The following is a 12392-nucleotide window of genomic DNA, read 5'->3' as shown; positions in this document are numbered from 1 at the left end:
GATTGTTTGTTTGCTCTTTATTTCTTCTAGGTTCTTGTTAATCATGTCTTGTGTTTTCTACATTCTATTTCCAAGATTTTGGATCATCTTTACTATCATTACTCTGAATTCTTTTTCAGTTAGACTGCCTATTTCCTCTTCATTTATTAGGTCTGGTGGGTTTTTCCCTTGCTCCTTCATCTGCTGTGTGTTTCTGTGTCTTCTCATTTTGCTTAACTTACTGTGTTTGGGGTCTCCTTTTCACAGGCTGCAGGTTCGTAGTTCCCATTGTTTTTGGTGCCTGTCCCCAATGGCTAAGGTTGGTTCAGTGGGTTGTGTAGGCTTCCTGGTGGAGGGGACTAGTGCCTGTGTTCTGGTGGATGAGGCTGGATCTTGTCTTTCTGGTGGGCAGGTCCATATCTGCTGGTGTGTTTTGGGGTGCCTGTGACCTTATTATGATTTTAGGCAGCCTCTCTGCTAATGGGTGGGGTTGTGTTCCTGTCTTGCTAGTTGTTTGGCATAGGATGTCCAGCACTGTACCTTGTTGGTCGTTGAGTGGGGCTGGGTCTTGGCTTTGAGATGGAGATCTCTGGGAGATTTTTGCTGTTTAATATTACATGGGGCTGTGAGGTCTCTTGTGGACCAGTGTCCTGAACTTGGCTCTCCACCTCAGAGGCACAGCCCTGACGCCTGGCTGGAGCACCAAGAGCCTGTTATCCACATGGCTCAGAATAAAAGGGAGAAAAAAAGAAAGAAAAAGATAAAATAAAATAAATTATTAAAATAAAAAGTAAAAAATAATTATTAAAAAAATTTTTAAGTAATTAAAAAAAAGGAAAGGAAGAAGAGAACAACCAAACCAAAAAAGATATACACCAATGATAACAAGCACTGAAAATTATACTAAAAAAAAAAAAACAAAAAAACCCCACAAAGAAACGGACAGACAGAACCCTAGGACAAATGGTAAAAGCAAAGCTGTACAGACAAAATCATGCACAGCAGCATACGCATACACACTCACAAAAAGAGAAAAAGGGAAAAAAAAATATATCATTGTTCCCAAAGTCCACCTCCTCAATTTGGTATGATTCGTTGTCTATTCAGGTATTCCACAGATGCAGGGTATATCAAGTTGACTGTGGAGATTTAATCTGCTGCTCCTAAAGATGCTGGCAGAGATTTCCCTTTCTCTTCTTTGTTCGTACAGCTCCTGGGATTCAGCTTTGGATTTGGCCCTGCCTCTGCGTGTAGGTCACCTGAGGGTGTCCGTTCTTTGCTCAGACAGGATGGGGTTAAAGGAGCAGCTGCTTCGGGGGTTCTGGCTCACTCAGGCTTGGGGAGGGAGGGGTACGGAGTGCAGGGCGAGCCTGCAGCGGCAGAGGCCAGTGTGGTGTTGCACCAGCCTGAGGCGCCATGTGTTCTCTTGGGGAAGCTGTCCCTGGATCACAGGACCCTGGCAGTGGCGGGCTGCACAGGCTCCCGGGAGGGGAGGTATGGATAGTGCTCTGTGCTTGCACACAGGCTTCTTAGTGGCTGCAGCAGCAGACTTAGCGTCTCATGCCCGTCTCTGGGGTCCGCGCTGATAGCCGTGGCTTGCGCCCGTCTCTGGAGCTCTTTTAAGCAGCGCTCTTAATCCCCTCTCCTCGCGCACCAGAAAACAAAGAGGCAAGCAAAAGTCTCTTGCCTCTTCGGCAGTTCCAGACCTTTTCCCGGACTCCTTCCCGGCTAGCTGTGGTGCACTAGCCCCCTTCAGGCTGTGTTCATGCAGCCAACTCCCATCGTCTCCCTGGGATACGACTGAAGCCGGAGCCTCAGCTCCCAGCCCCCACACATCCCGGTGGGTGAGCAGACAAGCCTCTTGGGCTGGTGAGTGCTGCTCGGCACCAATCCTCTGTGTGGGAATCTCTCCGCTTTGCCCTCCGCACGCCTGTTGCTGTGCTCTCCTCCACGGCTCCGAAGCTTTCCCCCTCCGTCACCCGCAGTCTCCGCCCACGAAGGGGCTTTCTAGTGTGTGGAAACCTTTCCTCCTTCACAGCTCCCTCCCACTGGTGCAGGTCCCATCCCTATTCTTTTGTCTCTGTTTTTTCTTTTGCCCTACCCAGGTATGTGGGGAGTTTCTTGCCTTTGGGGAGGTCTGAGGTCTTCTGCCAGCGTTCAGTAGGTGTTCTGTAGGAGTTGTTCCACAAGTAGATGTATTTCTGAAGTATCTATGGGGGGGAAGGTGATCTCCATGTCTTACACTTGCGCCATCTTGAAGCTCCTCCCTAGAATAGACTTTAAAATAAAGACTGCTACAAGAGATAAGGAGGGACACTACACAATGATCAAAGGATCAATCCAAGAAGAAGATATAACAATTTTAAATGTCTATGCACCCAACATAGGAGTACTTCAATACATAAGGCAAATGCTAACAACCATGAAAGGAGAAATCAACAATAACACAATAGTAGTAGGGAGCTTTAACACCCCATTTACACCAATGGGCAGATCATCCAAACAGAAAATAAATAAGGACACACAAGCTTTAAATGACACAATAGACCTGATAGATCTAATTGATATTTATAGAACATTCCACGCAAAAGTGGCAGAATACTCTTTCTTCTCAAGTGCACATGGAACATTCTCCAGTATAGATCACATCTTGGGTCACAAATCAAGCCTCGGAAAATTTAAGAAAATTGAAATTGTATCAAGCATCTTTTCTGACAACAGTGTAATGAGATTGGAAATCAATAACAGGGAAAAAAATGTAAAAAACACAAATACATGGAGGCTAAACAGTGCACCACTAAATAACCAAGAGATCACTGAAGAAATCAAAGAAGAAATTTAAAAAACATAGAAATAAATGACAACAAAAACACTATGACCCAAAACCTATGGGTTGCAGCAAAAGCAGTTCTAAGAGAGAAGTTTATAGCAATACAATCTCACCTCAAGAAACAAGAAAAATCTCAAATAAACAATCTAACCCTACACTTAAAACAACTAGAGAAAGAGGAGCAAAGAAAGCCCAAAGTCAGTAGAAGGAAAGAAATCATAAAGATCAGAGAAGAAATAAATGAAATAGAAATGAAGAAAACAATAGCAAAGTTCAATAAAAATAAAAGCTGGGGGCTTCCCTGGTGGTGCAGTGGTTGAGGGTCCGCCTGCCAATGCAGGGGACACGGGTTTGTGCCCCGGTCCGGAGGATCCCGCATGCTGCGGAGCAGCTGGGCCCGTGGGCCATGGCCGCTGAGCCGGTGCATCCGGGGCCTGTGTTCCATGGCAGTAGGGGCCGCAGCAGTGAGAGGCCCGTGTATTGCAAAATAAATAAATAAATAAATAAATAAATAAAAGCTGGTTCTTTGAAAAGATAAACAAAATTGATAAATACTTATCCAGGGTCATCAAGAAAAAAAGGGAGAAGACGCAAATCAATAAAATTAGAAATTAAAAAGGAGAAATCACAACTGACACTGCAGAAACACAAAGGATTAAAGTCTATTACAAACAACTATATGCCAATAAAATGGACAACCATAGGGGCTTCCCTGGTGGTGCAGTGGTTGCGAGTCCGCCTGCCGATGCAGGGGACATGGGTTCGTGCCCCGGTCTGGGAGGATCCCACATGCCGCGGAGCGGCTGGGCCCGTGAGCCATGGCCGCTGAGCCTGCACGTCCGGAGCCTGTGCTCCGCAACGGAAGAGGCCACAACAGTGAGAGGCCTGCGTACTGAAAAAAAAAAAAAAAAAAAAAGGACAACCATGAAGGAATGGACACATTCTTGGAAAGGTACAATTTTCCAAGACTAAACCAGGAAGAATTAGAAAATATAAGCAGAACTATCACAAGTAATGAAATGGAAACCATAATTAAAAATCTTCCAACAAACAAAAGTCCAGAACCAGACGGCTTCACAGGCAAATTCTCTCAAACATTTAGAGAAGAGCTAACACCGTTCCTTCACAAACTCTTCCAAAATACTGCAGAGGAAGAAACACTCCCAAATTCATTCTACGAAGCCACCATCACCCTGATTCCAAAACCAGAAAAAGAGATCACAGAAAAAGAAAATTATAGACCAATATCACTGATGAACATAGATGAAAAAATCGTGAACAAAATACTAGCAAACAGAATCCAACAGCACATTAAAAGGATCATACACCATGATCAAGTGTGATATATCCACGGAGTGCAAGGATTCTTCAATATACGCAAATCAATCAATGTGATACACCACATTAACAAATTAAGGAATAAAAACCGTATGATCATCTCAGTGGATGCAGAAAAAGCTTTTGACAAAATCCAACACCATTTATGGTAATAACTCTCCAGAAATTGGGCATAGAGGGAACCTACCTCAACATAATAAAGGCTATATATGACAAACCCACAGCAAGCATCATACTCAATGGTGAAAAACTGAAAGCATTTCCTCTAGGATCAGGAACAAGACAAGGATGTCCACTCTTGCCACTGATATTCAACATAGTTTCGGAAGTCCCAGCTACAGCAATCAGAGAAGAAAAAGAACTAAAAGGAATCCAAATTGGAAAAGAAGAAATAAAACTGTCACTGTTTGCCAATCACATGATACCATACATAGAAAATCCTAAGATGCCACCAGAAAACTACTAGAGCTTATCAGTGAATTTGGTAAGGTTGCAGGATACAAAATTAATGCACAGAAATCTCTGGCATTCCTATACACCAACAATGAAAATTCAGAAACAGAAATTAAGGCAATACTCCCATTTACCATTGCAACAAAAAGAATTAAATATGTAGGAATAAACCTGCCTAAGGAGGCAAAAGACTTGTACTCAGAAAACTGTAAAACACTGATGAAAGAAATCAAAGATGACATAAACAGCGGAGAAATATACCATGTTCTTGGATTAGAAGAATCAATATTGTGAAAATAAATATACAACCCAAAGCAATCTACAGATTCAGTGCAATCCCTATCAAACTACCAATGGCATTCTTCACAGAATTAGAACAAAAAATCTTACAATTCGTATGGAAACACAAAAGACCCCAACTTGAGAAAGAAAAACGGAGTTGCAGGAATCAGGCTCCCTAACTTCAAAGTATACCACAAAGTTACAGTAATCAAGACAGTACGGTAGTGGCACAAAAACAGAAATATAGATCAATGGTACGGGATAGAAAGCCCAGAGATAAACCCATGCACATATGGGCACCTAATTTACGACAAAGGAGGCAAGAACATACAATGGAGAAAGGCAGCCTCTTCAATAAGTGGTGCTGGGAAAACTGGACAGCTACATGTAAAAGAATGAAATTAGAACACTACTTAACACCATACACAAAAATAAACTCCCAATGGATTAAGGACCTAATTGTAAGACCAGACAGTATAAAACTCTTAGAGGAAAACATAGGAAAAACATTCTTTGACATAAGCCACAGCAAGATCTTTTTTTGACTCACCTGCTAGAGTAATGGAAATAAAAACAAAAATAAACATATGGGACTTAATTAAACTTAAAAGCTTTTGCACAGCAAGGAAACCATAAAAAAGAGAAAAAGACAACCCTCAGAATGGGAGAATATATTTGCAAATGAAACAACAGACAGAGGAGTAATCTCCAAAATATACAAACAGCTCATGGAGCTCAATATCAAAAAAACAAACAATCCAGTTAAAAAATGGGCAGGAGGGGCTTCCCTGGTGGCGCAGTGGTTGAGAGTCCACCTGCCGATGCAGGGGACATGGGTTCGTGCCCCGGTCCGGGAAGATCCCACATGCCGCGGAGCGGCTGGGACCGTGAGCCATGGCCGCTGAGCCTGCGCGTCCAGAGCCTGTGCTCTGCAACGGGAGAGGCCACAACAGTGAAAGGCCCACGTACCGCAAAAAAAAAAAGGAATGACAAAATCTGATTATAGTAAAATAGAAAATTTGTCTGTTGAAAGATACTTCTGAGGAATATACCCAAATTAAGCCCAAAGAAAAAAATAAAATTATATGAAAGAACCATTAAAATATATGGTGAAGATTTTGAGAGGCTTCACCAAATGTCTGATGGTTGTTTCAGAAGAAGTGAAGAGAGCCAATAATATTTATTGCAATAATGGCAGATGCTTTTCAGAATTGAAGAAAAACATGAACTCTTTGGTTGAAAATAGAGAAAAAATAACAAATAAAAGCAGAAGAAATAAAAATAAATTTATAGCTACACATAGCATAATGAAACTGAAAGATATCAAGTATAAAGAAAAATTTAAACCCCCAAAGAAAACACCCCATATAATCTACAAGACTGGGGACAGAATTCTCATTAGAAACAGCTGATGAAAAACGATGATGGATAATATATTCAATACTTTGAGAGAAAATATGCATCAGCCTGGAAACTTACACTCAGGTAAACCATAATTCCAAGGTAAAATTAAATTAAGACATTTTCAGAGATATAAATTTCTAGAGGGTTTATCACTAATTGATTCTAATTGAAAAAGTGATTACAGGATGAATTTTAATAAGAGAAGTGAGCCTAGAGGGAAGAAACATGACTTAAAAAGTTAGAGGCACATAGGACATTAAGGAAAATGTGGAGGCACACAAATTGATAAAATACAGTGAAAATTTAATTCTCTAACTAAAACTAACCAGCAATAACAAAGTGTGTGTGTATGCGTATCTGCATGCATGTGTGTTCTGATGAGAGAATATTAAAGCACTGTATTTTTCGGAGAGGACTATAAAGATATATGTTAACTTCAGATTTTGAAATAAAATTAATTTTAAAAATATAGGGTACTACAAAGGGTAGAGAAATATATTCTAGAGCTTCCATGAGAACTGAGGATATAAGAAAATGCAGAAAATGTTATCAACTTAATGGGAGGCATAAAAACAAACAAACAAAAGAAACAAAGGAAAAGTATGATAATCCGAAAATATATGAAGGAAATATAAAAGAAAAAGAATTCAAATATATAGTAATCACAATGAATGTAAATGGATTATACTCACTTATTGAAATTCAGTCTATCATGTTGAATATATGCAGCTTACAAAAGACCCAACTAAAATAAAAATAACACAAATAGATTTAAAATAAAGTATTGAAAAATACATCAGGCAAATAACCAAAGGGTATATCAATGTTAATATAAAACAAAGTAAAATAGAATAAAAGACAAAAAACTTTGATAGCAATAAAGAACATTCTACCAAGAAAATATAAAAATAAATTTGTGGGTATCTAACAACATAACCTTGAAATACATAGAGCAAAAGCTGAATTATATGGTGAAACTGATGAAACACCATCCAGTTGAATTAAAATCCTAAATATGAAATGAAAAAATTTTAGAAAAATATACTTAAAACTTCAGATTTGAAAAAGAATTTTTGCCACAGGTGGAAGAACACAAACCATAAAGGAAAATAACAAAATATATATTTTTTACATTAAAAAACTCTTGTATCAGAAGATACCAACACAAGTGATATAATCAATATAGGATTATAAAATCAATAAAGGATTAATATCCAGTCTGTAAAGAGTGCCTACAAATAAATACAAAATGATAACTTGTTAGAAAAATAGGCAAAAGATATAAAGAATTAAAGAGGAAAGAATTTGAATGGCCAATAAACATAAAAGATTTTGTAGTCACTAGTAATCAGGGAAATATATATCAAAACTACACAATAAGATAATATTTCACATATAGGAAAAATAATATAAAAAGTGTGTGCAACAAAATGCTCATAGATTCTTGGTGGGAATATAAGCTGTTAAGGAGAGCAAATAGTCAGTAGTAGAGAAGATGAAAATACCTTTGACACTAAGCTTGATTTTCAGTTTCTAGGTTTATACCATAGAGAAACTCTCACACAAGTTCATGAAAAAAAAATAAATGAGAATATTTATTGTTCCAGTGAAGAACAACAAAAGATTCAAATGCCCAACAACCAGAGGAAAGATAAATATATTGTGAGATACTGATACAATTTAACATTACATACAATTAAGATGGATGAACTAGACCTACATGTATAAATCTCCAAAATTTGTTAATGCATGATAAGACTGAGTCGGAAAGTATCTATAATATGGCACTATTCATTTAAAACTTAAAAACAATACTATAAATTATGATTACATAAATATATGGCATAGAAGAAATTTTAGATGTTATGTTGGGTTTAAAAGAATAAATCTGATGTCCATCAACAGATGAATGGATAAAGAGGGTGTGAGATACATATATGTGTGTGTGTGTGTGTGTGTGTGTGTGTGTGTGTGTGTATAAACATACATACACACAATGGAATATTACTCAGCCATAAAAAAGAATGAAATAATGCCATTTGTAGCAACATGGACGGACCTAGAGATTCTCATACTGAGTGAAGTAAGTCAGAAAGAGAAAGACAAATATCATATGATATCACACATATGGAATCTAAAAAGATGATACAAATGAACTTATTTACAAAAGAGAAACAGACTCATAGACATAGAAAACAAATGTATGGTTACCAAAGGGGAAAGGGGGTGGCGGAGGGATGGATTGGGAGTTTGGTATTAGCAGATGCAAACTATTATATATAGAATGGATAAACAACAAGGTTCTAGTGTATAGCACAGGCAACTATATTCAATATCTTATAGTAACCTATAATGGAAAAGAATTTGAGAAAGATATAAAACTGAATCACTTTGCTTTACACCTGAAACATTGTAAATCAACTGTACTTTAATTAAAAAAAAACCCTCTCTCACCCTAAATCTAGACCATGAGTCCTTATGCTCAAGGGAAAGAGACACAGAGGGACTGGCAAAGAAACCAAGCAAGTAGCAGCATGGATGGACAAGGACTACAACCAAGAGGAACAGGTCGGGGCCTGACTTACTAGCTCATCGTAGGAAATGCAGAGAGAGGAGTGTGATTACCACAGGAAAGGTGGCCCAGGGGAATTCAATCAGTGAGCCACAACCCCTATGCAGAGGAGGGAACACAGGGTTAGAAGAAGTGCTGGAAGTGTGTGTGTGTACACACACGTGCATGGGTCGGGGGTGGGGGTGAGGGGCTCCTTATGTTGTGGATTATTACAAGAGAGGAGCAAAAAATGTTTCTCTAACACTCAGATTTTACAAATTAAGTTTTGTCAGTCCAATGTATATTGAGCACCTATAAAAGCGAAAAGCACTTGGCTGGGTGCTCTATATGCTGCAAAGATGACAAACTCTCTCCTCATGTAGGAGCTGACAATCTGATGGGGCAAAAGCAAGAACAGAATCTGAGCTGGAAGGATGTTCGTTATCCTTAATACAGTGCACTAAGTTGAGAGATCATCAATGGGTATAAAGAGCACATAAAGGCAAACTGGAAATGCTATAAATGAGGGATCAAGGAATGAAAGGGAAAGTTAGTTCAGCTGAAGTAATGTGGTAAATGTTTTGAACAATGAAGTGAAGACCAGAGCAAAAAATGAACAGATATGTTATCTATGTCCCTAGCTACCAGTTTTTATTCTGTAGTCTTTTTTTTTTAACATCTTTATTGGAGTTTAATTGCTTTACAGTGTTGTGTTAGTTTCTGCTCTATAAAAAACTGCATCAGCTATATGCATACGTATATCCCCATATCCGCTCCCTCTTGCATCTCCCTCTCACCCTCCTTATCCCACTCCTCTAGGTGGTCACAAAGCACCGAGCTGATCTCCCTGTGCCACGCAGCTGCTTCCCACTAGCTATCTATTTTACATTTGGTAGTGTATATATGTCCATGCCACTCTCTCACTTTGTCCCAGCTTACCCTACCCCCTCCCCGTGTCCTCAAGTCCATTCTCTATGTTTGTGTCTTTATTCCTGTCCTGCCCCTAGGTTCATCACAACCATTTTTGTTTTTTAGATTCCATATTTATGTGTTAGCATATGGTATTTGTTTCTCTCTTTCTGACTTACTTCATTCTGTATGACAGACTCTAGGTACATCCACCGCATTACAAATAACTCAATTTCGTTTCTTTTTATGGCTGAGTAATATTCCATTGTATATATGTGCCACATCTTCTTTATCCACTCATCTGTCGATGGACACTTAGGTTGCTTCCATGTCCTGGCTATTGTAAATAGTGCTGCAATGAACATTTTGGTACATGTCTCTTTTTGAATTATGGTTTTCTCAGGGTATATGGCCAGTAGTGGGATTGCTGGGTCATATGGTAGTTCTATTTTTAATTTTTAAAGGAACCTCCATACTGTTCTCCATAATGGCTATACCAATTTACATTCCCACCAACAGTGCAAGAGGGTTCCCTTTTCTCCACACCCTCTCCAGCTTTTGTTGTTTGTAGATTTTCTGATGATGCCCATTCTAACTGGTGTGAGGTGACACCTGATTGTAGTTTTGATTTGCATTTCTCTAATGATTAGTGACGTTGAGCATCTTTTCATGTGTTTATTGGCAATCTGTGTATCTTCTTTGGAGAAATGTCTATTTAGGTCTTCTGCCCATTTTTGGATTGGGTTGTTTGTTTTTTTTGATATTGAGCTGCATGAGCTGCTTGTACATTTTGGAGATTAATCCTTTGTCAGTTGCTTCATTTGCAAATGTTTTCTCCCATTTTGAGGGTTGTCTTTTCGTCTTGTTTATGGTTTCCTTTGCTGTGCAAAAGCTTTGAAGTTTCATTAGGTCCCATTTGTTTATTTTTGTTTTTATTTCCATTTCTCTAGGAAGCGGGTCAAAAAGGATCTTTCTGTGATTTATGTCAAAGAGTGTTCTTCTTGTGTTTTCCTCTAAGAATTTTATAGTGTCCGGTCTTACATTTAGGTCTCAAATCCATTTTGAGTTTATTTTTGTGTATGGTGTTAGGGAGTGTTCTAATTTCATGACTTAAATGGTCACTTTGATGAATTGGTGGAAGCTGAGCATGAACTAACATAAGAATGAGAAACTTTCAGTGTTAGAAGGGCCTCCACGCTTTGATGGGTTTTATCTCCAGGAAACTCATGGGGAAGAACTAAGAAAATTCTGCCTTATAGCTCTGGCAAGGGGAGGAGAGAAGTAACCATTCTGAAATAAACCTACAGCACTCTTCACAACAAAGGCCTACTTTCCAGGGGAAGACTACCAGAGTCTTACCCCACCTACTGGGAATGGCATTTATCCAACTATCCTTCCTGTCTTACCTAAGCGGGGAGAAGCTAAGAAACAGCTGTGAAAGTCACAGCTCAGGGACAAGGTTCCACTAAAAAACTGATATTTAATCATAGTATTATAGAATGCTTTCCCTCTCCCCCACCTTAGCACCACATCAATAGGGCTCCAGGCTAGTCACAGTGGATTATAGTTAAAAGAACTTAAAAATATAGATTCTATTTAAGAAGGATGCAAAACCAAGAACATTAGAGGAATTTAAAGCCTCTGAAACCTACGGTTCATGCCTTCCCAGAGCTCAGTATATTAATTTTCTAAGGCTACTGAAATTACCACAGACTGGGTGGCTTAAACAAAAGAAATTTATTGTCTCACAGTTCTGCAGGCAGAAGTCGAAAACCAAGGTGTTGAGACAGTTGGTTTCTTTTGAGGGCTGTGAAGGAAAGTCTGTTTCATGCCTCTCTTCTAGCTTCTGGTGGCCTAAGTCACTCCTTGGCTTGTACATAGTGTTCCCTTGTGTCTTCACATAGCCTTCCCTGTATGTGTCTCTGTATCTTCACATGGTGTTCTTTTTTTTTTGCGGTATGTGGGCCTCTCACTGCTGTGGCCTCCCCCGCCACAGAGCACAGGCTCCGGATGTGCAGGCTCAGCAGCCATGACTCACGGGCTCAGCTGCTCCGTGGCATGTGGGATCTTCCCGGACCGGGTCACGAACCCGTGTCCCCTGCATCGGCAGGCAGACTCTCAACCACTGCGCCACCAGGGAAGCCCCCACATGGTGTTCTTTTTACGACACCGGTCATTGGATTAGAGGTCCACCCAACTCCGGTATTACCTAATCATAACTAATTACATCTGCAATGACTCTATTTCCCAAAAGAGGTCACATTCCTAGGTATTAGGAATTACTGGGAGTTAGGACTTCAACATATGAATTTTGGGAGGGGGCACAATTCAACCCATAATACAGACTAATAAAGGGAAAAAACATAAATGGATAATATCAGAAATGATAGAGAGGGCATTACTACTTATCCCACTGACATTAAAAAAGATAAAAGAGGAATACCACAAACAACCCTATGATCACAAATTTGGTATCTTTGATGAAATAGACCAATTCCTTGCAATTTACAAATTATTAAAATTCACACAAGGAGGTTTCCCTGGTGGCGCAGTGGTTGGGAGTCCACCTGCCGATGCAGGAGACGCGGGTTCGTGCCCCGGTCCGGGAGGATCCCACATGCCGCGGAGCGGCTGGGCCCGTGAGCC

The 12392-nt window shown here is 39.6% G+C and overlaps 1 protein-coding gene across 2 annotated transcripts in view; it reads right to left on the bottom strand.

The window, feature by feature from the left end:
• The window catches only part of HEPACAM2 (HEPACAM family member 2), a 97545-nt gene that overhangs the window by 23764 nt on the left and 61389 nt on the right, over positions 1–12392 (bottom strand). The window contains exon 10 of one of the 2 annotated variants that reach the window (XR_009520617.1): positions 6792–7031. The exons of the other annotated variant lie outside the window; for it this stretch is intronic. The gene's annotated coding sequence lies outside the window, so the exon portion shown is untranslated. Of the gene's footprint in view, positions 1–6791; positions 7032–12392 lie in introns of those variants that run through there. 2 annotated transcript variants of the gene reach the window in all.

This window comes from Delphinus delphis, chromosome 9 (genome assembly GCF_949987515.2).
Source record: "Delphinus delphis chromosome 9, mDelDel1.2, whole genome shotgun sequence".
Classification (NCBI taxonomy): Eukaryota; Metazoa; Chordata; class Mammalia; order Artiodactyla; family Delphinidae; genus Delphinus; species Delphinus delphis.
This window is presented reverse-complemented; position numbering and strand designations above follow the sequence as displayed.